Source organism: Grus americana, unplaced genomic scaffold (genome assembly GCF_028858705.1).
Source record: "Grus americana isolate bGruAme1 unplaced genomic scaffold, bGruAme1.mat H_3, whole genome shotgun sequence".
Taxonomy (NCBI): Eukaryota; Metazoa; Chordata; class Aves; order Gruiformes; family Gruidae; genus Grus; species Grus americana.
Genome location: NW_026561349.1, coordinates 81,826 through 105,980, shown reverse-complemented (window position 1 = coordinate 105,980; position 24,155 = coordinate 81,826). Strand labels below are relative to the sequence as shown.

Genomic DNA, 24,155 nt, shown 5'->3' with positions numbered 1-24,155 from the left:
AGTATGCAAAATTTCAGGCCAAATAGTTAAAGTTTGGCAAAGTTATAAGCAACAGAAAAATGATTTTGTAATGGAACTTCTGGGCAATTTTAGTAGGTGGTGCCACCAGTCCAATCTACAACACATACAAAAGGTACTAAAAATTTTATGACTTTTCTGGAAATCACTAACTTTTTTTTTTTTTTTTCATCTCCCAGAAATAGCTTTCAGGGACAAATTTTCTGGATTTACTATGTTCATGAATACTCCAAGTGACTGCTGAACTCAATTAAATACATCATTGGAAGCATGAGTTTCACCAAGGAAGGACGAGGATGTCTTAGAGGGATGAGCAGGTGAGGGACTGGGCATATGCAAATACACATATTCACAAGACTGTCCACATCCTTTGCACTGTGACAAACATTTCCATAACAAGAAGAAATTACTTTTGATGCCATTCCAGAAGCAATAAAGGTTTTAAAATTACTGCCAGAGACAGCTGAACTAGAGATAGCACTGAGCATTATTTGTATTTACATGAAGATACAAGTGTGAAGTTTCATACTACTTCAGGATATATTTGTATAAATAACATTTTAAGATTATCGGCATTAGTTCTGAAATTACAATTTTTATGCATACATATTTGCATATGTACATGCACCCACTAAACAGAGCCTTTACACTCATGTATCATTTTGCATGGCAAATTCAAGAATACATTTTTATAAGATCACTCTTTCAGCTCTTCAAAAATCAGAGTTTATGCAGGCCTAATGTAACCTTTTTCATTACAATGTTGTTGAAATGGAATTTACTTGACTAACTTGCTAAATGAGTGCTTAATTTAGTATGAACAGTAGTCCTTGTACATATTTTCAGCACTTTGTCAGCAAACCAATTGGCTAACGCTTCAACTTTCAAACATCTTTAAATTGTGCAATATAAAGTCAATGCAGGGAAGCTAACCTGAATGCTTTTTAATTCCTGGAAAAGGAAATCCACCATTTATGACCAAAGGCAATAATTGCATATCGATTACTGCACTTGTGAACTTCCACTTTGATCAGGAAGAGCAAGCTATACTGATGACTTTTCTCACCCCGTTCAGAAACTTCTTGTCTTCTGTGCCATGGCATCAGGTCTGCTGATGCCACAATCCCCTACCCAACAGTAACCGAACTGAGAAAGTCAGTTTGGTTTGCACAGGTCACAGGTGGCCCTGAGAAAAAGAAAGCTTTCACTTACCGAGCGCACGTAATGTCAGATTGGCTGAATTTATTCGGTGTGTCCACTAGTGGTTCCTGAAGCTAGCCAGTAACAAATAAAAAGTTATTTTATGCATTATTTTCTACGCTTAAAAATAGTTAAAATTATCAAGTGGCTAAAGTTTATCAGAAGCTGCAGAGAAGGAGTTCAAGTGTTTCAAAACTTAGCTGTCAAATGAAATAGGCAGCAGAAGCCACACTCTGGGCATGGTTCTGCACTGCTTCCAAAGCTGTGAACAACTAAACCATTTCAGTTTCCATTCTCACATCTCCTGTCCTCTTGCAGAGCATCTTTAACCTGTTCTCTGCTCATGCCTCCCAGCTGGGAACTGTTCTCATGGCCTCAAGAGACGGAGCAATGCTTGAGGAATGCCCACCAGCAGAGTGGCCGCCCACACTGGCAGCACCTCGCCCACACTGCCGCTGCCAAGGCTTGAGGTGATGCTGTACCGTTTAGAAAAGAAACGCGGATCTTTAACTGGCAGCGCCACTGGGAATCAGCTTGCATTTGTTAAAAATATTAGGAGTTTGGTCATTTACTCCACAGAAACAACATGCCATAAACTTTTTAAGCTGAGGGAAAATGCTGAGGTACCCATACAAGGTCAAAGAAGAACAGGAAAAAAACAATATGCTCTGAAGTTAAACTCACTTGTTCATGGAAAAAAAGAAGAGTGGTCTCATGAACGTTGCCCAGGGAACATTTTGCGACTTGCCTGTATGCCATCTACTGTTTCCGCAGATGTGAAATGGAGTCTATTTAGACAAAAGACAAGAAGCTGACGTACACGAAGAAGGATTAACAATGCATGATCTCACTTACCACCCTCTCGTAAGACCCCGTTTGTTGGCATAAGTACTTAAGAAAGAGTGAATGGTACTGCGTGTCGATTGAGAGGTACGGACGGCTCTCACATCACACATGTGCACAGCAGCCTTCCAGCAGAGAGCAGTGCGTGTACTGAAAGAACATCGTAACAGCGTGGGAGGCAGCTGCGTGAAGCTCCTATTCTACTTTATTCTGTAAATCAACAGGTTTATTCCTGCAGAGGGGGCAAAACCAGGCCCTCGAAAGAATTACAGAACTCAACATTTCCTGCTCTTTCCAAGAAGCTGAACCTTCACAATGACAGTTTTGTACTCCTGTAGATCATTTGCTGCACTAAGATTTACCATCACAAAAGCTTTACTCAACTTTCAAGAAGACTGAAGAACCTAAGTGCCAAGATTAATGAAAATGGGAATTAGGATATGTCTGCATTACATAAAGCAGTGTCATGTTTGAGATATCCAGGTTATCTCCAAGCACACTGCACAGTGCACTGCTAGCTTCTGCCCTCAAAGCATGGCAGCTTTGTGTTCATATAGACTTTGATTCTTGGTCTAGCGTACTCTGCCTAGGCCAGGGAATCTCAGAGCAGTAGTATATTGTCTTGTGATGAAATCTGCTTTTTAGTGCCCTTGTAAAACAGCTTGTTTATTAAAAAAAAAAAAAAAATCTGTTCTCTCACCATTAATTTAATGATGCATGAATTTGCAAAAGTTACATTATAAAAGTAATATAAACTGATTTTGACAAGATGCTTTAGAATTTATGAAAACCAATGAGGACAGTGCAACACAAGGAAATTCCAGTTATGAAAGGGATCAGGACCTCAGTGAGTGAGTTATAAAGGCTCCTCCATGCAAGGAGAAGAATGCTATCATATTGGAAGAGTAGGTCTTGGCTTAGAGTAAGGAGAACTGCATTTCCAAAAAAACCAGTAGCTGCATCTGTGACATGGAAGCCTAGTTATTTCGGGAGTAGAATATTTTTTTTTTTGAAGTTTTCAGTTTATTGTCAATAGCTTTGTGATCTCAGTTCTGCTGCCATTAAATGTGCATCTTGCACACAAACTTCCCACTGACTGGCATTCTTGTAGGCACTTTTAGTGAAGCAGGTCTGTATTGCAGTCCACTTCTGTGGCTTGTGAGAGTTGCTAGTTATAATCTTCTTTTGTAGATCTCAAAAGCTAACCTACATCCAGGGCTATACACCCAATATCAGAGGCTGGCTGAAGTAATTACCATGGGGGCATAGAAATAAAAACAGAAAAAAGGGACAGTTTCCAAAGACTAGCATCAAACAGAAATATTCCTCTTCTTTGGGAACAGGTTGCTATGCAGCAACATCCTCTGAGTCATCAGTAGAAGAAAGCAAACTGTCTTCTGCTTTGTCTACTGAAAAGATTATTCCTCAGTGATTTCACTTTCTGAGTATCTAAAATTGACATCTATCTTATTTAACATAGATAGCCCTCTTGGGAACAAGAGAAGTTTACTCATTAATGGTGCTTTCTGAAAAATTGATTTCATTGTCACAATCAGTGAGAGCCTAATGAAAGGGCTGTTTGTATTGGAGCTAACTTTTAATCTCTGCAGAAGTCTATAAAAGCAAAGTCTCTGAACCACCATGAACTCTTGGCAGCTGTAGGTTCTTTTGAAAGTGCTGAACATGATGAGCTTAGCCTCATGGCTCAGTTTGCTAATATTTGCATAAGAAATGAAAAATGAATCTATATCTGAATATAGTGAGTGCCTTTCTGAGAAACCGAGAAGGAGAACATACAGGGAGGAAAAAGAAACTCAAGGTTGAGTTTTCTGCTTTAGATTGGTGTAATGGAAAATGTTATTCCCCAGTCACCTTCTTGACTCCTATTTATTACACAATGTCCTCTTGCTTTCCAGTTCAGCTTGTGCAGGCTTTCGTGTTTCTGCTGAACAATTTCTTAGATACTGTAGGCCAAACAATTAGATCTGCTTTTTTTAACATGTAGCCAAGTTTAGGCCAGACACTCAGCTGGATAAAACCACAAACTCTCAGAAGAGTCAGTATCCCAGAAATTGCACTTCCTCTGTCTACTTACTGATTAGTAAACTGCCACAACATCTTTAGCCATGTCGTTGTCATAATACATTTTCTGTACACTAAACAGAGAAAAGGTGTGCACAAGTGGAGTTTCTTGGGGCAGTGTAGATTAAAGGGAAACTAAAAGAAGGTGACATCTTCCCTGAAGGACTGTTTTCATACTTATTTTAAAACCTGGAATACGAGCACTGGCATTAATCGGAAAGCATGTGTGCCACCAACATAAATAGGATATCTATTCCTAAACAGGGTCAGAGACAATTAGCCTGAATTTGTGACTCCTCTGTATGTGTGTGTGTGTGTGTGTGCATGCATGTGTGTGGGTGTACACACACATGAGATTTTGCTTGAATCTCATTTTGATTTTTTTTGTGGAATATCTATCACTAGTACATTTGACTGAATTTTTGAAGCAGTGGGAAGACGTATAATATCCAATAAGGTTGCTAGTAAAATAAAATTGGGAAGGATTAATGAATCTATAGTTTTTGACTACAGAAAGTGGGAATCATATGCTTACCGTAACAGTATTGCTTGGTTCTCTTCTCTATGATGCTAACCTGGTGATTTTGAAAAGACAGAGACAGTATAATTTTCCCAAGGCAGGAAGAGTGTCATCCTGCTCCCTTTACCTCCCTCTGTCTGCCTCTCTGCCTCTCATTCATTTCTCTCATTCTTCTCTTTCCCTTTGATGAAAAACTTTTTTTTTTTTTTTTTTCCCAGGGACTCAGAGGAAAGCTGTTTCAGCTAACATGAAGTCAAAATAGTTGGATACTGTACCTTGAAAATCAGAACCCTGTTTTTTTGTCTTTTTCCTCTAGCTTCTCTACTATGATAGTAGCAATGGTAGCAGATAGAATAAAAAGAGTAAAAAATAATAAAAGGTAGCAGTAATATTACTAAGTTACTGAAAAACTACCCAGCATACAGGCACGGCTACTGTGCTATAGTCAACATTTAAAAAAAAAAAACCCTACAAAAGCTGCCACCAAAATTTCTGACTAGAATAGAATTATAATCTCCTGTATATTTTATCAAATGCATCTATTCTAAACAGCAGTAATTGCATAGGTGTTCTCCATTCTCTCCAGGGAGACGGCAGGGTAGGAATAGCTCTGAGAATTGATAGTGAAATATTGGCCTCTCAGAAGTCAGTGGGAAAATCCTACTAAACTTCAGTGGGAGCACAATTTGTGCCAGAAGTGACGAGGGTTCACATAGGGGAATGGCCTTATTATGTATTTCGGAGACTAATCTGCATCCATTGTTCTAGTATGCTGCAGAACTCGGAAGCAGTTTTCTGGTTAACTCAGACTGTTGGATGTTGAGGTTGTCTGAGGCAAAACCACTCCTAGCTCAGGCTAAAATAATTTTTCTTTGCAGTTCAGATTGTTGTCAAAGAAATATAGGAATCTTTCTCTTATGAAAATGTTTCTTACAGGTTTGAGACTGCCCCTCCGAGAAACATTAAGGGGGGTCAGCTACAAAGGGGCTGGATTTTGTTCTTTGCTTCTGCATCAGCTGGCACAACGAGACTAGGAAGTATTGTAATACAAGTCATAAAAGCTAATAAGACAGTAGTACAGTTGGCAAGGTGTTTGCTGTTTTGTAGGCGAAAAAATGTAATAATGTCCTCCACAATTTGCAATCTCCAGTTCCTCACCTTAATGAAACACCTTCTGTATGGATGGACAATTTGCCTTTTATGGAAAAACACTTCATAATGACTTTGTTACCAGCCACAATAAAAATAGATAGCTGGCTCCATAAAGACTGGCCTCCATAAAGGCAAACATTTCCTCTGCTGTAGGAATCCTGAGAGCCAAGGTTTAATTAGAAGGGACAGGCCTAGGCATGCCTTTTGAAGCTTGTTTCTTTGCTTTTCTGAAAAAGAACAGCATCTTCCCTTACCTAATTGCCTACAGGCATATTTACAAAGATGACACCCCCCCCCCCAGCTTCAAGATACACGTGCTTTGTCAGCCACAGTGAGACAATAGATGTTTCCCGCTGCACCGGAGCAGCAGAGAGAAAGATTTCAGACTAGGTGGTTAGCTGTCCATCCACTCTGCATTCTGCAAAAAATCAGAAACACAAAGCCTATGCTGTCTAAGGTTTTGCACTGACAACATTTTCCGTGGAAGTAAAGGCTTCACTTCTGTCAGCTTCAGGTTGAACAGGAAGCAAAAAAAATGTTTGGAAAAGAAAACAGACCTGTTACTTCAGTTTTCCCATTCCTTGGAAGACAATCCTGGTAGTTCAAGTTGTTAGTGACCTATAAGAGAAAAAGTATTTTCAAGTGCAGGAAAGAAAAAATGCTTGTGGCCTGTATTTTCCATATAGATAAATAGTAATGCATGCTAAATTACCCATTAATGAAATCTGTACCACCATTATATAAGCTTTGGCTGTTAGCTTGAAAGAAAAGCAAAAAGAAAGAAAAAAAAAAGAAGAAAGTTTCATTTTAGAGTTGAAACCATGACATTAATATTCTGTTTCAGTGTGACTGACACAAGTTGTGTAGGACCATATAGAGTATTTTGCACACACGTTTTTTGGTTTTAGTTTTGCCATAGCTGAAAAGAACTAGGAATAGATGTTTAGTGCGTATATCTTTTACAGTTGACATTAAACAGAGTGTTTTAAATTTCACCTGCAAAATATCCTAATGCATTCAGTTGCGTGTGAAAGCTCTACCTACGTCTATGCAAGCAGATCATGTTTTAGGAATCTCTTGTATAAATTAGCTCTTTAATTAAAGACCTCAGTGTACCTGAAGGCTAACAGGAAGGGGAAAGTACAGTAAATAACCCCATTCTGATCAAATAAATTGATCAATTAACATTAAACAATGTTGAAACTATGACACTTGTCAGTAGAAGATTTGTTTTTTCACTATTATTGTAGGGGACAAGTTTGAGGGCAGGATGTGGGATCTCAGTGCCTAGCACACTCTTTCTGATATCCTAAAAGGAACAGGATTAATAGAAATACCCAAGGGCATGCTGGCAGAACCCACCTGTATTCCATCACCAGCTAATCTCTATTACTCATGAAGAGTAGAAATTTTACATTTTGTAGTTCTGAAATGCATCTAGAGATGTACTGATGGTCATTACTGAACTGACTGATATCAGTGCTGCAGTATACTCGCTGCCTTTTGTAGTCATTCCTTTTCTTGTTTATATTTAATCCCTTCAGATTACTGGAAAAGTAATGGACTGTGCAGGCAGTAAGACACAATGTGTAGCGCTCTGTCCCTCTGTCCTTAACATAAACACAGAGTTATATCTTTCTGATTACATGGGAAACTCGAGAGAGAGCAAGCTCTCTTGATCTCATATGAATGAAACTTTCATTAAGGTCAATAAAAATGTTGAACCAACATGAAAGAAACTAGAGCCCCTAACCTGAGAAACAAACAGTTCTGTTTTTTGCCATTAGCAGACCTATGAGAATGTTGGCCTATGAGCTCATGACAGAAGAACTCTGAAAGCAGGAGGTCAACAGACTCACAGTCTTTCCTGTTTCCTGCCTCAGGGCTCTCCTACTGGGGCTAACTATTGCCCCTCACCGATTTCCTGACTTGCCATAACCTAACTCCCCAGCTCACTCTCCTGTTCACAGAAGCTGATGGAGAAGGTCTCCCCCTAGAGCTCTCCTTTATTTGGCTCTTCACTTCTTTGCCAAACTAAACTTTCTTACAGGCTTCCCCAATTTCTCCTACTACTCCCAAGGTTCAGTGAAACCATGAATGCTTGGCTGAGCAACCACTAACTTGACTCAAATCACATTAATATGTTGACTTGACAAATTAATGATGTGTACTATTCTCCATCTCTTTACCTCTTTTTCTCTTTCAAAAGGCTGCCAAATGGCTGTCATCAAGTAATGGCAGAGATGCTGATTTCTTCATCAACAATCCATGTGTCTTAACCTTTCTTTTTAGTTAAGTAAAACAGTAAGATTATTAAGCTGTTAAGAGTTGTCTTCAAAATGCTCCCAGTCAACAGAAGACAGTTTCAACCATGCAATGGCAATTTGGTATCCATTGTAAAAAGATCACCTCACACAGTCTCATTTCTAGATAAAAAATGCCCTGCACAGCTGACCCAGAGAAGCCAGGTAGTGTATATAGTGTGTTCTCTAGGTGGGTTTAGTTTATCAAGAAAGTACAAGAATGTTGTGCTCTAAGTCTCTGGTATCTTCTGTGCTTTGAAAGAGAATTTCTGATTTCTGGTTATTGCTGGAATACCTTTGACTTGCTCTATATTCATTGTGTTTCTCCATAGTTCATTATGTGGCTTTCTCCTCAGGGATGTTTGACTGATGCTCATTATAATAAACAATTAAAATTCATCAACTTTTAATAAGAAAATTCTCAATTTTCCTTTCTCTGGAACCTTATCCTGGAGAATAAGGTCATGGTTAAACCAGGATAAAACTACCCGTCTCTCTCCACAGCTGTCTCATTGATACATATTTAGCTAAACCCTGTGCTCAGCTTGCATTTAGCTTTGACATCTGCTACTTCTGTTTCGACCGGAAGCATGGCTTGTGTGCCTAATCTTTCTAGCTATATCAGTTTCTCTAATAAGAGATATTATCAATACCTACAAAGCTTGTCTTGCTTAAATCCTTGGACTATAATAGCTACATCCATATTGTCTGCAAATACAAGAATTTGTCAGAAATTACTGTTATGTCTTCTACACACAACATATCAAACCAAAAATATCAAAAATATACTGTTATGATGAAAAAATAACTTATGATTTCACACAATCATATGTTGCATCTCCAGTTATAATGAAAATTACAAAGTAATCTAACAACTTCATTCCGGAAAGAGAGTCTAATGGGCGAGTCAAGTCTAAAATGCAACACCACAACACTGACAGAAATAGGTGCATGACAACCTCATCACCACACGTGATCTGAGACATGCTGAATTTTCTGCTAATTCGGTGTCAACCATCGACACAAAACCACTGCTTTAAGTGTATCTTGTCTATGAGACATGACTGTATATAAAAAGCAGCGTCTTAGTCAGCAGAACAGTTCTCTGTCTGCATTCAGCATCTGAGCTGCTTAGACAAAAATAGTATCTGAATACTTAGTTTCTATCAGCACTGCAGAGTTAATGCAGAGATAACTAAATTAAATGAGGTTTCCTTTCTTGCTGGTCCGTGTTTGAGTTTAAGGCACAATTATTGAAAGCAATAGGATGGCAGGTCACCTCAAGCATCTTATATTTGTCACTATTGATCCACAGAAAAGAGATCTTAAATTGGATTTTTCAAGGCAGAAAAGTACCCTTGGGTTAAGATTAATCTAGCCCAACTGAACTAAAGATTCAGGAGACAATATGCACAGATGCTGCCTCCTTAAGTAGAATGATGTTACTATAAGAAATATGTTGTCCCTGAAAAAATTCACTGTCATCATTTACTATTCCAATGGACTAAAAGCCAGGGTTAAAATCCACAGAGTGCCTAAAGTGGAGTTTCTATAGAACTGAGGCACCGAACCTGAGAGTGAAATAGTCAAAAACTCTGCCTAGCCCCACAGGCACCCATGGTCTACACATGTCCAGGTTTTTGCTAGTCATGGACTGTAGGTTGTTCAGCTTTGTTGTATGCCTGGAACTTAAGACATTATGACAAAGCTTAACACCTGTTGATGATTCTCAGACTTTTGTATGTATATGAGGTAAATCACTTACATGTAAAATGACATAAATCAGTACCATCATGATTTTTAAACCACCATAGCTGATGAAGAGCTGGCTGGGAGAGGAAGAAGCTGAACCTAGTTCTGCACACATCTTTAGAGGCTGCTGTAAGTTGAAAGCACGTGATCAAGGGCACATCCATATGGGGGGATGTGGATATCCACAGGTGGTGGGAGATGAGTCAAGCCCAGTTGTTGGGTTAGCACTCTGTTGAGTCATGCCTGCAAGCATCTTAATCCAGGAGACACTTTTAGGCTGCAGTTCCCATTCTGACACGAGTGCTTCCATGACATTTAGTCGCTTATATATCATTAAAAGGAAGAAGGCCAAAAAAGGGGGCATTGCAGTGGGTGTCTGCTACAGACCTGCCAGTGCATGGGAAGAATTGTATAAAGTCTTTTATAAACAACTGGCAGAAGTCTTATGATGGCAGGCCCTGGTTCCCACAGGGAAATCTATCCACCATGATATTTGTTGGAAAGGCAATGTTTGGAGGCACAAGCAATCTGGGAAATATTTGGAGTGAATCAAGGAAAATTGTGTGGTGGTGATGTTGGACTAACCAGCTAGGGAGACCCATTGTTCACAAATAAGGAAGACCTGATATAAAGGTTTATGGCTGCATTGTCTGCAGTGACAATGACATGGTAGGGCTTAAGAACCTGAGGGAAATGAGGACAGCAAGTAGCAGAATAATGGCCCTAGGTTCCAAGAGATCTGATTTCAGCTTGTTCAGGGTTTCCTGAAGAGCAAAGGGGCCTGGAAAAGCTGGCTGGCTTTCAAAGACAATCTCCTGAAAGCACAAGAGCAGTTCATGCCATTGTGCAAGAAACTAGGCAAGCATGTTAGGAGTGAATGAATACACAGCTGAATGGGGAACCCTTGACTGAGCTCTGTTTCGGGTATATGTAAGGTGGATGATTCTAGCAAGACTTTACAGACAGTCAGTCTCCCATAGTTCCCCTTTAAAGAGATATATATTGGATGAGTAAACTACAAAGTGGATGGAAACTTGATCAGACCACCAGGCATCATGGATGGCAAGCTGAACAGGAGCCAGCAGCAGACCAACAGTATTCTGGACTATATTAGCAAGAATGTGTAACATTCAGGAAAAGTGATTCCCCTCTACTTGGCACTTGTGATATTGTGTTTGGAGTGCTATGTCCAGTTGTGATCTCCCTTGTCCAGTGGAATGCCACCAGATTATCAGGGGATCTGGGAAGTAAAGAGAGAAGCAGAGACAACTTTTGTTTAGCCTGAAGAAGAGATCAAAGGGGAATTTAATTGCTATCTTCAACTTGCAGGGGAATGGAAGGGGTTATAGAGAAGATGGAGCCAAATTTTTCTTAGAGGTATATACAGTGGAAAAATGAGATGCAAAGAAGACAAATTGCAGCACAGGAGATTCTGTGTAGATACGCAGAAAAAAAGTCTTCACAGTGAAGGTGATAAACCACTGAAACAGGTTGCTCAGGGTGGTTGTGGAATCTTCTTCCTCGGACACATTCAAAGTTCAACTGTATATGGCACTGGATAATCTGTCCTAACAAGTTTTGAGTTGCTTTGAGAAGCAGGTTGGACTAGTTGACCTTCAGAGGGAAATTCCAATGTAAATTACTATATGATTCAATGAGTTAAAATATAATCTTCTCTTCAGCATCTCCTATTGACTATTATAAGCTGCTCCCACTTAAGTTGCTTGCTCCTGTGACTCCCATTTGGAGGATGTGATATAGTTCTTACAGAGCAAGGAAGACCTCTAAGTTTTATAATATCAGGCCTCTTTAGAATCAGACCTGTAAGTTTTTTAATACTGAAGGTCTCTGAGAAACTATAATGTACCATAGCCCCTGGTATCCTAAACCAAAATAATTAAATCAATCCTATTGTTTTATAGCCTGGGTACATGGATTCACAACACAAGGGTTGTAGAGTCACACCCTGTACTGTGATTTAATTACTAACACCAATGCTGAGACTGATCTGTGTGTTTGTGGCTATATACCCTATGGTAACCAGAGCACGGAGATTTAAAGCAGACACAGTGGTGAAAATGGGAAGAAAGACAACACCTTTCAGTTTAAAAACACAACTTGAGGATGGTTTCTGTTAATTAAGAAATTGCTGTGATTGTATCTGTGGTTTATCTTCTATTTTTTTGGTTACAGAATTTACTTGCTACAAAGTTTTGGCAACCAAAATTGAGCCTGCAATTATCTTTAAACTATTAAATATAACACACACAACCAGATTCTGGAAGTTTTAGTCATCCTGAGTAGAGTCTAGATAGAGGAACTAGAATCAAAGGCATGCCTTGAGGAGTAAGTTACAGCTCAGTTTGAGCCAGAGTGGCAAAATGAGAATTATAAAGACCTCCTAAGTGAAAGAAGTAAAATCTAGGCTAATCAGCTTTACGTTATGTGAGTCAGTTAATTGTTGGCTATAGCAGATCATATTTTGGGGAACATAAGCAGTTTGTTTGTGTTTTGATCCAGGACTGCTACCTTTCACCAAAATACCTATGTTTTAAAGTCAGTTTCCCCCACTTCTTTTCTGCATCTTTAGATGGCAAAATGACAGTGGGAAGTACTTAAAGAAAAACATTCACAGATTCACTGATTGGTAGGGGTAGGAAGGGACCTCTGGAGATCATCTAGTCCAACCCCCCTGGAGAGCAGGATCACCTGGAGCATGTTGCATAGGATTGCGTCCAGGCGGGCTTTGAATATCTCCAATTACCTATCAAGATTTTACAAAATCAAAAAGAAACCAGTCTTGGATATTTTTTTTTTTAAGTATTTTGTGCTTCCTACTCATTGAATTGCCAAGAAACATGAGTGAATTTACCTTTTGTGAGAGTGCTTAACATACAAACCAGAATACTCTAGCAAGTTGCTTTTAAAAAATAGCTTTTTTTTCTTTTTGCCTGCACACACTAAACACTACTCTGAGGAGATTGCTGGCTGCTTGCCATTCAGACATGTAAAGGCACTGAGACTGTGAAATAAATAATCTTAATAATTTTATCAGGCATTTTATGTTGCAGCATGTTTGAAAACACAGAAGGAAGGTAGATTAATGGGTCTTTTTATCTAGCTGTTTTTAAAATAATTGCAGCGTAAGCCAAGTAAAATGAAGGTTCCCTCTTAGAAATCTAGGCTAATCCAACCATTTACCCACTGCTGTTCTTAACAAGATCAACAGTGAGTCATAGCTATTCTTCCCTCTCAAAATTAGCAGTGGTATCTATGTACAACACTTGTACACAACTGGAGATATTGGGGTCACTTTTTAATTCTTGGTCAGAGTTCTCTGTGGTGCTTTATAGTCAGACCAATAAGAACAATGGCATTTGAATACATCATAAGCAAACTTTACAAGTATATCAGAGTGGGTTTGGCAATTAAATGTGAATGTAACTGTGAATCAAATGTGCATCTTCATATACAACTGACCCATTACATACTAATACCATGAGACAGAAGACTTTGTCACAAGAATAATGAACATTGACTGTTGTTTAAACTACTGCATCTGCATTGCTTTGTAAACTGTCCCAAGGGGTGGACCAGAGACTGAAATAAAGGTCTGTGTATGATACTTGCCTTGCTCAAGGTAGGCCATACTTATGTTCCAGAGAGAATGTAGGAAAACTCTACAGTCCCACTTAATTGCAGCCCTGCCAAGTCAAGGCTCCAGCTATCCCATCAGCCTTTGCCATGATAAGCTCAAGCAGAAGAGCAAAGGATGGGTTTGCCCTGCAGAATACTTGGAGTCCATTCTAAACTCTGGCATTACCTGAATTTTAGGCAATCTGAGCTGAGGCTAAATGCAGACTGCTGTCCCAGACACCATGTTACAGGTCTACCAAGCATCCTGAAATTCATACTGCAGCTACGGGGTAGACACAACTTGTGAAGTTTGAATGTGACCTAAAGAATAGAGGAGTAAACCACTAATTTAAAAGTCCAAAATATATTGAAACATCATGGAAAATAATAAAGACAACTTGGGCCTTCATTTTTCATCTTTTTTGCTCTCTTCATTCTTGTACATTTGGGGGTTTTTTTATGATTTTCCTTCAGTTAACAGTATAACTTTGTTTAAGCTCATACAGCTATTTACTTTGCTTAGTAAATCAGAAGTAACTTAATAGTCTAAGTCTACTCTCATTTAATTTGACTTGACATTAATGACTTCATGACAACCTCAACAGGTACAGAGCAGAGAAAGTTAAGATGACGCCTAGTCATTTGGTATTGCTTCATATTGCACAATGTTTCAGAATTCGCATTCAGACAAAATAACCTTCCATTTTGTTTTGGTAGTTTGCTACATTCACTTTCACTGATGCAAATGTCTCTGTAAGATCACAACATCACAGACTCACTCAGGTTGGGAGGGACCTCAGAGAGGTCTCTAGGGCAGCCTCCTGCTCACAGCAGGGTCAACACTGGCTTCAAATCAGGTTGTCCAGTTCCACAGCCTGTCTAGTTTACCAGTTCCAATGAAAAGTTATCCCCATGGAGACATTTTTTTCCTTATATCTGGTTAGAATATCCCTGTTTCAATTTATTATCATTGTTTGTCATTCTCCCACTGTGCAGCTCAGCCTTGCTCTGTCTTCACAGTAACCTCCTTGTAGGTATTGGAAGGTTGCTATTAAACGCTGTCTCGTGTGCGGGCTGAACCCGCCCAGTTCCCTGAACCTCTCCTCACTGGGTAAATGCTCCAGCCTCCAGCCATCTCTTCTGAACTTGCTGCAGGTTATCAATGTCTTTCTTGTATTGGAGGCCCATAACTGGATGCACTGTTCCAGATGTGAGCTAAGGACTGTTGACTAAAGCAGTATAATCAATTCCTATGGCTATGCTCCTACTGATACAGGCCAGTATTTGGTTAGCCTTCAGCCAATAAGCAGGACAAACCTCTTGCTCACAAAGGCTAAATCTAGGTAAGATACTCATGTGCAGTTACGTCATGTGAAATCTTGCTTGTGCATATACCTGTTCTCTGGCTAACCAGAAGGAATCAAAACAATATTAACTTTTTTTTTCTTTGGTAAGAGTAAATGAAAACCTTTTCAAACTCATACTCTAAGAAGTAGCACTAATGTACCAAAATTGGCTGTGTTTTAAAGTATTTTCTATTTTTTGCTAATTAAAGCCTTACTTTTCCAGACATGCTACAATGTAAGTCATTAATACAGGAGAGACATGGACTCTACTTCGCTTGGCAAGTCTCAGGGTGTAAAACTCCTTAACTGTACTTTACACCTACAGTCTTCAAGCCTTGGCAGACAGTTTACAATGGGGAGATCTGAAAGTAGGTAAAAATTCTGGCATTAGACTAGAGTGTAGTGTTTAAAGCTCAGATCCACCGGCAAGCTGAAACATGGTTTAAGAAGGATAACTTTGTTGTTTTTACTCACAATGTCCCATAGAGCGCATGCCAACACATATAGAGCCAAATTCTGCTGTCAGCTATACCAAAGTAAATCCAGAAGTACTTCAATGAAGTTCATTGAATTACACTACATTCATGTTTATGTTCAGAAGAAAAATGCTCCTTAATTTCTAAGACAAGCTGGTCACAAGGTTTTATGAACACACAGCCTTTCAAAGCCTAGAGATTTATCAAAAAGGTAGGTCTTGCAGAGTGCTGCAAGAGTTCCTGGGTCAGGGCCTAGACTGCAGATTATCAAGTTGCCATCTGTGAGGTAAGGCAGAACAATTATCCCCGTTCAGAACTTTAGCCAACCTTGGCTGTAGCATGATGCACCACAGTTTAAGCCTTTCTCATGTCGGATCTGACATGTGAGGGGTTGGCTGAGAGCATTCACAGAGACGGATACCAACAGCTATGGACCCGAATTTAGCGTGCACGAACTTCTTATGCCACAGTGACTTTATCATGCCTCTGAGTCCTGAATTTTCTTCTCTGGAGATAAATTGTCTCAACTCAGAGGGGTGTATGTTTATCTCTAGGTCTCCCATGAGAAGGTCTGTAACCACTGAGCTATATAGGTGGTAGTGTGTAGCTACACTAACTGTAAAAAGGTGATGAAGAAGGGGTGCTGTTAAATTTATCACCCAGAGAAGGAAATAACCTAATGTTTTAGGAAGGATGAAGGGCATTTGACTCAGCTGAGTGTTGCTGACTTCTCCGTGCAGATTTGTTCTATTCCCTGCCCAGATCTGGCCCAGCAGTACTCAGTAAAGTTTCGTGCTGTCTCAAACCCACTGCTCGTGTCCCCAAATAAGACCCTGTGCTGATTTACCAGCACTCCTAGAAGTGCCGGGGGCTCCTTGCTGTCTTGGCCTATCACATTCCATTCCTCCCTACCCATGGGAGGTTGTGGCACACAGATCCCCCCCACTCCAAGATGTCCCCCTATCCTTATCTCCCTGTTGACCATCATATGCATGGCATACATAGAGATCAGGCCAATCATAACAGCGTCTCTTTTGAACGTGTTTTAGGCAATATACTCTCACAATGATTGTCACAAAAGTCTTAGACCAGCAAAAGTGGACAGCTAGGGAATCAGACAGATGAGAAGACAGGAGTGCCAGGAAGAAGCAGACTGCTGCACAATCCTTGTCAGAGACACTTTGCACTGAATCCCCTTTGTCCCAAATACCATTCACTGACTTGCAACAACCCAGGTGGCAAACACTGGAATCTTTTGCCCAAGGGCATCCAAGCCCACGCTGCCTGGATAGCGCGCTCATCACCAGACAGTAGGCTGGGCTGGGCTGGGGAAAGCGAGGGCTCTCCAAAAACACTAATGAACTTGTGCTTGTAGGCAGCCAGGAAAGAAGAATCCTCAACCGAGCCCAGCCACCAACAAGGATGGGGACTTTGGTGTCCTAGCCTCAGCGCCTGAGGCTTCACCTCCAGATGATACCAATATCCATTTGCATCAGCAGACCAGTGAGCAGGAACCAGAGCCCAGGGCTCTCCCTTAGATGAGTAGCCTAACCACCAGCCTACAGAAATGCTCTCCTCTTAGTGCTTTCTTTCTCTCTGTTTACACTGCCCTTTACACAGTAGAAATACTTTAACAGAAGGGGCAGAGCTCACGATTTGAGTGACTCACTACCCTGCACAGGCAACATGCTCATGGATCTTTCAGTTCAGACGGAGTCCCAAAAATACAAGCAATATAATATGCTACTTACAGCTATATCACGTCAAGCTGCTTTCTCAGCACATCTTATTGAGAGTAACAACAAGGAAGATTTTTATTTTTTTTTAAGTAGGCTGCTGTAGGAGGGGATGTTGTTGATAACTTCTCATTTGAGCCAAGGTGTTAAACTGGCCTGGAGACTTTAACAAGAAGCAGCGTTAGTGAACCTGTCCTACTTTCAAGGAGAGCAGGAGCTGCACACATGGCTGCTGGTATCAAAGGGCACACGTCTCTGAACTTTGGTCCAAGACAAGTCCAGCTCAGAAAATTGCCATTAATTAACCTCTGTCTGCAGTAAGACAGCTGAGCTCATCTAAAACACCCGTGCAATCAAAACACCTCCCAGAGGGGTGGTTCAACTTCTTCATCTCCCTGCTTTGGCTCCATCAGGTTGGGACCTGTTTGTAGGTGCAGTGTCCTGCCCTATTCTTTGTGCCAACTCTGACTTATTGGTGAGCCAGTTCAGCTCATAAAACCAGCTGAAAAATATTAATTCTTTTGCTGACTGAGTTTTGTGTTACTTCAGAAGCTGAATTAGCTTTTCACTGGGGATCCAGTGAAAGGCAGAGCTGTTAGAAGTGAGAAATGTCCGATGTGGCTGGGTGCAGAGGAAGGAGCAGTGGAGCAAAGGGAATAGGGAATTTGGTGCTTTGGAATAACTGCAGCATTCCGGAAAGGGTTGCATTCAACTGGGTGCTTAAATGGAGAGTTTTTACAGAAATGAAATAGTGCATCACAATCTTTCTGAATGAAAGTTATAAAGTAATGGAAAGGGTTAATCAATCATTAACAAAAAAGTCAGGCCAGAACCAGCAACAAAGATGTTATGGGAAGATCTAATGCAATACCTTCAGTGATATAAGGATTCATATCAACGACAGACCTAAATAAATTGAGTTTGTACATATCCCATGCCTCCAACCTTCCTTCATCTTACCCTGATGGGAGACAAAAGTGAAGAAAAAAACCCAACCTGTTCAAGATGAAACAAAATAACCTCTTAAGAACTGCACAGTTAAGTGCAGTTGTGTTGGCTGGCTAGCAGTAACCCTATGAATTAGATAAGGGCACATTTACACTGTAAAAGCCTCTATTCAGTGCAAAAGAATGCAATAATGAGCTTCTGTCTGAAGCCAAAAAGCTAATGTGTAAAGCTTTTTGAATCCAAAGAGTCCTGTGTTACAAATAGGATCTGCAAAATGCAGCTGACAAGTGTCTGAATTCTTGAGGTATCCAAAAGATCATTCTATGCAGCAGCAGTGTTACAGCATCAATAAGAGCCTGTACTGAACTGGAAAACCATCAGTCTGACTCAGCACCCATGTCATTCTATCTTAGATGTGCTATCTCCTGGAGAAGAGAAAACCTTTTGAGGTAAATCAACTGGGGTTTGTCTCAAATAACCTTTTTCTGGTTTTTTGGTTTGTTTTTTTTTTACCTCCCTGTTATGTCTGCTAGAAACCTGAGCTCGGTGTGTTACTGAAGCTACAAAAGATCTTGCAGAATTGAGTAGGGACTTAGGATTACACTTTAGGCATGGCTGCCACATAAAACCCTGCTAAAGTAGTCACAAACCTATAACAATCCAATAAAATTCTTGCAAAATGAAAGGGCTAGCAATGTCAATGCATTTCATCTTCAGGAATTTGTCACTGAGTGAACTGTTTAGGGATCTGCTAAGCAGCATTTGGCATGGTTCCACAACCTCTCATTCCCAGCGTGGAATGCTGCCAGTCTGCAGAGTCCTGGGCAGCAGCCTTGACTCAGATCTCAGTCAAGACCCTACATCCAGTCAGTGTCTAAATATTACACTTGGTCTTGCACAGCATCTCAAAGCCTTTGACATTTTCATCATTCGGGTTCTCCTGATTTTCTGTCTGGAGGGCAAAAGCATCCTTTTCTTTGTCCTTTGTAATTGCAGTCTTTTCCTCATTAAGCGTCTTCTGATGCTCCTACACAGAGAAGTTCCCTAATCTCCTCCTTTGGTCACATCATACTTCTCTTTGAATTTCACCAGTCATTAAGTTCCATGTCCCATCTACCCTCTCTCATTCAGTATTGAAAACAAGGGGTCAGCTCTTTCCATCAGCCACCCCATGATTGTTTATATTATAGTCTAGCTTTTGAAGCAAGCACCCTTTCTGTTTTCTTCCATTCTGCTTTGAGGATTGCCCTGCACTAACCTGCAAAGCTGTGCTACTACTGTCCTTCAGTTCCTCAGTTCTTGACTAGTGTGAAGCCTATGCAAAACTTGACAAGTTCTAAGGTGCCAGCACCAAGGACTGCACATCGATAGGACTGACCGTGTGAGATTTGCTTACCCAAACAGTGTCATTTTAGGCGTTGCGCACTTTGCTGCTCCAGAGAGATGCCAGAGTCCCCCTAAGTTCTATGTCAACCCTGCACAGTTACCTTGGGTGGTGGAAGGCATCCTAAATGACACTGGACACCGTCATTTAGGCAACTGAACCCCTCTTATATTGTCTTGTTTCCTTATATCGCCTTCCCTGCCATTATCCACAACTGTAATATATTACTTTTGGGAGGGAGTGAAATGCAGCAGAGAACTGCCCATGAGAACTAAAATTCCTGTACAATAATGCACACAAAAAGGATGTGATGAAGGCTGCTAATTAAAGCCAGGTGCTCCAGCAGGAGCATGAGTAGGGGCTGGGATGTGAACACTGTGGGCAAGAAGTGGAACAGTCGCCTCTCCACAGACAAGCAAGATGTTGCAAGAGAGCCCTGGGCTTTTGTGGCTGTAATCTACTGCCCTTCTGTTGGTAGTGTGTTTCTTCAATAAAAATGAGGCACGATCTTCACATCAACTGTTTCCTGCCTCTAGTATACTAATCACTAGGAGTGTACTACAGGTCACACTAGTACAATATTATATGAATGTTCATTAGGGCTTTAATTCCAGACTGTGCTCATTTTGTGTGCATCCTAAGCATGATCATTTTTGCACAATATTATAACTAAGTTTTTATTGGCAGGAAAAACAAGCAGCATAAGTCTATTTGAACAAGTGTTTACAGAAAATAGCCTCTAAATGTGTAAATGTGGATTCAGAATTAAAACTTGATTTTTAAGAGTTAAAATAATCCGGTCATAATTCAGTCACAAACTATATAAACTTCACCTTTCCAAGCAAAGAAATTGAAAATGCACACTAATAGCAGTGCACTGAAATTTACAGGTTTTTCACCTATTTTTGTAATCAAACACTCTTTGAAGGCTAATTGTTGTACGTTTGATGTAGGCGTTGATTTTGTTGAAACTGTATGTACAGCCAGTGCAAACAGTCCAATAATCCTGAGCCTTTATTTGGCTCCATAACCATTTTAATGGCTTTTTCCACATTTATTGCTGGCAACATCATACCTGCACAGAAGTTGAGCTGTACTTTTTGTGTTGGTTTTGTTCTTGATTTATGGGCAAGCTTTTTAATCGAAGTCTTAAGAACACACTGTGCATTCAGAACTTTTGCAAATAGAAGATGCATTTGAGAAGATGTTAATATAGTTTATGCTGTGGAACATAGATACTCGCTGTCTGGTATGTAGAGCACTTGCACTGAAATAATGAAAGTAATCAGAATATTTCCAACTCTCTATTACGTGTTCGTATAATTTGAGCATCAAGACTATTAGAGGATGTCTTACGGTCTCAGACAGAACAAGTCTCTTTCACTCCCTTTCTCTCTAAGTATTCAGGTTTTTGCCTCACTACTGCTTCATTCATCTCACAGATATATTTCATCTTTCCTTACCAGAACATATTAATGGAGTTTTCCTGAAGGTCAGCCAGAGAGACAGACTGTGACACAGATTTCCAATATGCTGTAGGAAAATGAGAAAGGGATATGTGTGAAAACAGTACAATACCCTTCCTGTATTTTCCAAGTTGCACTACAAACTAGACCACGAGCAGAATATTTGTTTTAATGGGTTTTTTTAATGGAAAAGATAATACATTATAAAGAAAACTATTCTGGGTAATAAAAATATTTTTTAAAGGAATATAAATAACATCAAAGGGATGCCATAGAAAAATAAAGATCACAGAGTTAAAACTTCACTGTTCACAATGAGCCATTTTTCTGTGAACAGTTACTGGTTTGCATATAGATCTGAACTGTGCATCGGTAGGTGCAATCCATATCTTTTTACACTTTGCATTTTGCTATTTTTCACTATTAACACCAGATGAGCCTCACCAGAGGAGGATTGGTTTGTAGGATTAGAGATGTAGTAGTCTGCAGTAAAATGCTGAAGGAAATTTTGGGTGACTAGTAATTTTTACATAATCAAGGTTGTTGCTTGGTTTTGAGGTTTCTTATGCTCATTCTAACAACACAGGTGCAATTTTACTTATAAATGGACACAAATATTTAGATTCAATATTAACTCTGTAGTAAGGTTTGCATCAGCCTTTTGTAGCTTCTATCCAAATCTCAGCCCTTTTTGCCAAACACAAGCGCATAGAACACAATTTAAAAAAAAAAAAATTAGTGTTTTCTACTGTCTTTTCCCCATAATCTTCCTTGACAAAGAAAATGGCATTTCGAGATAGTGTCTTCTCCTGTAGCTCTTACACAAGACTGCCCTATGAGTTAGGACATAATCAACAGATATCCACCCATGCAAGGACACCAAACACACGCAAAATCTCATTGTCTTACGCATGGTGTTGTTACCATAAGTATGTACGACATCCCAAAGACCTCAGTCACAACAGCTGGTGCTCTTCATTTAAGAACACACAAAAGCTTCCACATGTAGGAATAGACACCAATAGCCAAGCGTGGGTATAATAACAAACGACAGTATCAGAAATAACATTATGCATGATAGAAGTCAGGATTTTTTACTGCCTTTCTGCAGGTGCAAATCCAGAAGGGCAGGGCTGTGGAAACCAGGTGCCAAGAAGCAGCCAGAGGACGGGCAGCTGAGCTGGGAACAAGCTCCAGACCTCTGCTCTGCCACTCGTGTCACGGTGGCTCTGCTGCATTCAGCTTTGCCTTCATGGCAGAGAAACTGGTGAGACTGAGCCGGCTCCACAGTCCCTCCCTCCTCTGGTGAACACCATTAAAATACCAACAGAGACTGATCGTCCTTTGAAGGGCAACCGCGAGGTATAACTGAAGAGGAGTGTATGGCAACACTGTTTTGAAACTTTCCTGAACTTTGAAGGCGAGATGTAAATTCAAACCGTGGTCAAAGCCACATCTGCCTAGCAAAAACTCTTGAAAGGAACAGGCTTTCTGTTTGAAGAACCTATTTTTGGTTCCCTGTGACAGCTACAGCTGACCTCCTCAAATAATATTGTATCAATTTAAAGTATGTGCGGTGTCATTCCAAGGAAACTGTGGCAAATGTGGTGAGCTTCCTAGGAAGTGCACAATTTAGGAAAGGTCGCAAATGGTATGCAAATCTGACAACTGCTAGCTGGATTATTCCTCTTTAGTGTGTATGTTTCTTTACAAGATAAATCGCTTCGATGTAGGAGAAACACACAGTGACATCATAAAATTGCGATCCAAGCAGCATGTAGTCTGGCCAAGCTAGAGTTGCTTTTTAATTACTTGTGCTAAAATCCCAATGACATACAAAATTTCCAAGTAAAACCAGAAAAATATGCCTAAAAATCCCATCACCTCCTCTCTTCATTGAACAGCATTTTCAGTGTTTTTCAAATGAAATAAGCAAAGGAAGATGCTACACTGACAGATTTTTGAAGACCTGAGAAGAAATGACAGGGCTATATTCTGTATGAGTGATTTTTCTCTGGTCGTTTTGGTATAGAATGAATTACTTAAAGCCAAATGGAATTTATTTTGGAAGAAATTCCCCAAAAGCACTTATACTAAATGTTTGTCATAGAGTTTACAAGTGAATGGGGAGAAAGGGACGTGGTAGAAGGTTAGTCCAATATAAAACACAATGTAGATATTCACAAACACGATACATAACACATAAAATAACATAACTCATGTTGTGAAATTATATATTTAAAAACCAACAAAAATTAAAAACCTGGCTGTACAATTTTAATTTGATCCCATGTATTAAGTTTCAGATTTTACTTACATTACTTTTCCTCCCATATCTTTTGCCTGTAGAAGAATCCTGCTTTCTTTTTGCAGGAGGGGAGGTGATCCAAAGTGTCACAGGTGAAGGCATCTCATATGTAGAACTCTCTGCGTCATTTTTCATCAACAAGAAGATGGACAGGGGAATAAGCCAGAAGTGTTGAGATTAGCAAAAGAAGATCCCGTGACTAAAGGAGTTACGTGTTCCCCAAGAGAACGGTTCTCTATCCTTGCCTCTGCCAAAGGATTGCCGAGTAATGTTTATAGCCAAGCACTAAAGCTCAGATGAGATTTAGATGTTACTGCTGACACTGAAAAGACTATAAGTTAGGCATGTGGCTTCAGGAGAGAAAATGTAAGTTAGGTCCCCATTTTCCCTCCGGTCCCTGTAGAATGGGGAGCCTGAGGCAGCTGGGAGCAGGTGTTACAACACCAAACATGCAGAGTGGAAATAAATCATTAGGAAGCACTGAATAGAGGGGTCAGTCTGCATTCCTTTCCTTTCTGGATGAGGTGGCTCCCCAAGACTGGGATCCATAGCCCAGAATCCTATTCCACTGCTTGACTTGTTCCACTGAGCAAACACCTAAGCTGCAGGGTAGTGCTCATATTCTCAAAAATGCTATGGTGACTAGGATGCTCACACAAAAAACAGAAGCTGTATTTTTGAGGCTTTTGTCAGCATAGCACAACTCAAATTTATATAATAAATTCTCAGGAGAGAAAAACAGTCTACCATTAGCTTATAAAACAAATAGAGATTTATAACCAATACATGCCTGGCTGGTCGACCCCATCAACGACATTTCTTCCTTGGTGACTCAGTACTGACCTTCATTTGTTTTGTCCTCTTTTTCTCCCACTTTCTTTGCCTTACCCCAGTGTCTTTGCCCAGTCAGTTCCAGGTTCCAGGATCCACGTCAGTCCATTCCTACATTTGATCCAGTAATTCATATGTCCAGACTTCTTGGCCA

General features: G+C 40.1%; 1 long non-coding RNA gene across 1 annotated transcript; it reads right to left on the bottom strand.

Annotated features, from left to right (window-relative positions):
* Positions 1-1,230: 1,230 nt before the first annotated feature.
* Positions 1,231-23,695, bottom strand: LOC129200282 (uncharacterized). The gene is made up of 6 exons (XR_008574848.1): positions 23,180-23,695; positions 20,860-20,929; positions 6,373-6,433; positions 4,679-4,718; positions 1,903-2,006; positions 1,231-1,292 (listed from the first exon to the last, which is right to left on the bottom strand). It is a non-coding gene; the product is annotated as an uncharacterized LOC129200282 (long non-coding RNA).
* Between the last annotated feature and the right edge of the window lie 460 nt (positions 23,696-24,155).